This window comes from Sardina pilchardus, chromosome 18 (assembly GCF_963854185.1).
Source record: "Sardina pilchardus chromosome 18, fSarPil1.1, whole genome shotgun sequence".
Lineage (NCBI taxonomy): Eukaryota > Metazoa > Chordata > Actinopteri > Clupeiformes > Clupeidae > Sardina > Sardina pilchardus.
Genome location: NC_085011.1, coordinates 5427127 through 5429626, shown reverse-complemented (window position 1 = coordinate 5429626; position 2500 = coordinate 5427127). Strand labels below are relative to the sequence as shown.

At 42.8% G+C, this 2500-nt stretch overlaps 1 protein-coding gene across 3 annotated transcripts in view; it reads left to right on the top strand.

Annotated features, from left to right (window-relative positions):
• Nucleotides 1-916: 916 nt before the first annotated feature.
• The window catches only part of pcgf5a (polycomb group ring finger 5a), an 11169-nt gene continuing 9585 nt past the window's right edge, over nt 917-2500 (top strand). Inside the window, exons 1-3 of one of the 3 annotated variants that reach the window (XM_062519705.1) lie at nt 917-1089; nt 2238-2310; nt 2430-2500. The exon at nt 2430-2500 is cut by the window's right edge and continues 187 nt beyond it. The gene's annotated coding sequence lies outside the window, so the exon portion shown is untranslated. Of the gene's footprint in view, nt 1090-1300; nt 1747-2237; nt 2311-2429 lie in introns of those variants that run through there. The other 2 variants (XM_062519706.1, XM_062519704.1) reach the window with 2 other exon arrangements.

The following is a 2500-nucleotide window of genomic DNA, read 5'->3' as shown; positions in this document are numbered from 1 at the left end:
CCCCGAGGTCCTTTCCGGATCCCACCCCGACTCTCTCACCCATTCGCTTCCTGTCTCTCTATACTGTCCTGCCAAAATTAAAGGCACAAAAGCCCAAAAAAATATACTTTATAAAAAAGAAATAGGTATATCTTAGTGGCAATATTAGCGGCTCAGTGAAGGCCAGCCATATAGAGGTCACTTACTTGTCACAATGTCCTCTGAAATAGAGTTTAAGACATGAATTTCCCCTTGGGGCTAAAGTATCTATCTATCTATCTATCTATATGCACCACCAGCCCATGATCACATGGTAGGCCTACATCTCGACCCTATGGTGTGGGATGATGTGCAGAGGAATCTTGATTAATGGCATTAACATCACATCATCATAACACACAGATGATGGCTGGCATAAGCATTGCAAAGTTCTAATGGGCATAGATTAATCTGTCTCATGGGCCACTGTTAAAATTAACTGGTTAAAATTAAAATATGATTGACTCTGTTGGTTGTAGCTATTTAGAGTCAAGCTCTTAAAACTCATCAAATATTTTTCAGATTCAGCCCATGCTGATTATGATATCCAACAGGTAGCATAGGCTATCCCATCACCAACCCGTTCAACACACACACACGCACACGCTGTATATGCGCACGCATCTCACACTCATCCCACAGAATCTTCTGATCAAGTCTTAGCCCCGTCATTGACCTGAAATATATGAAGGACTCTAGGTTGTTACCAATAATTTATTGCGTTTCAGTGAAACATAATCAATCCCTACAACCCTATACTTTATTCAAATGTAACTGGTTCTGGCGTCCAATTTTGTCCTATTTGACGCGTAATCATTGCAGGGTAGGGTAGCATATCTGCGGCGGTAGAATGAGTCGCCCTCGTAAACAAGCACCGAAAACTCCCCCGCCCCCTCTCTCCCGTTCTGCGCTCCTTAGTGTAAATGCGTGTGCTAGTTCCGTATTCTCTCAGCTAGTTTACTACATACGCCGTTCACCCTCCCAAAAATTCCCCGTTCGGACGGGAACCGCAATGTGAATCTCTCGTCGCTCTGTATTTCCACAGTCGTCACTCTCTCGTGGTGCCTGACGGTAAGCCTTGTAGTATGTTCAGGATGGTTAATTTACTAGGCGAGAGTGTGTGTGTGTGTGTGTGTGCGTGCGTGCGTGCGTGTGTGTGTGTGTGTCTGCGTGTCTGTGAGTGCGCGCGCGCGTATATGTGTGTGTGAACCTGCGTGTTCCGAACGGGCGCTGAATGTGTGGGTAAAGTTTGGGGAGGGACAGAGACGGTATCATGTCATGTGTTGTAGCTATCAAACAGCATGGCATGTCTCCGTTAGTTAGCGTGTGGGCAAGCTAGCTTAGTTTGCTTAGTGTGGACAACTATTGCGTCGTTACACAAGCCGTCTTTGTATCCAGTATAATCTAGAGCAGAAGCGAATTTATATCTGAAATCCCAGCAAATGTGTCGAAGTTGCCATATGTTACGGAATTTTCTTGCCGTTGTAAGGCAGGTGACGCAAACCCTGACGCGATACGTTCAGTCCTAAGCAATGAGATAACGGTACTGTGCGGTCCATGTGCATGAGAGAGGCGCCAAGATGAAAAATACCTAGCCAACTGCTGTTACGCATTTATAGCAACTGTTTTCTTCTAGCATTTTCAGTATCGTGTGTATGACGTCTTGTCTTTCACATCATGCTGTGTAATACTGCGTGCTCGCCACTAGCGTCTCGTTAAAATGTTACTGTAAGTGAAATCTATGTTTGAGAGCTTATTACATCAAATGCAAACGTGTTAAAACAAACATAATGACATGACATCATATTAGATTTCTTTTGAAGTTTCAGAGCGGTGTAAAGTCTAGGCCTACTGACGGTTATGATAGGATGTGCACCTGCAACATTGTAACAGTATGTGTTACATCAACATCATTAGAGCTATCCCTGAAGTCACATGTTCTGCAGTCACAGACGACAAAGAAGTTTCATTAATAGATGTCGAATTACTGTATTATCATATAATTACTGACAGAAAATCTCTGCTTTTGTGTGTTGCTAACCTGCTACTGAAAAAAACTAATGAGTTAAAATTGATTTCACAAAGTTTCCACATGGTTCTAAAACACAGACAGTGGGTGTCTGAGGTTTACAGTACATCGCTGTAGTTTTGTATGATGCCAACCAAAACCTGTTGAAAGGCACACCCATCTGAATTTTTTGAAATTTGCTTACTGACAGGGATTTCCTCAACAACCTTAACAACCTTTGATTATTCCATTCCAAGTACAGCGAAGATATACTCAGGCTACCGGTAATCTTTTACTATATTGACATTCAAGATCTGGGGGACATCTTATGTCAAGTTTTATCCTTTACAACAGGCGCCTAGTTTGGTGACTGATATTCACAAGCAGTTTTTCTTCTACAAAGGTGGAATCTATTCAGGATGAAGAGCCCGCACAGGCAAGAGTGCAAAAGGATGCTGTGGTTACCATGGCAAT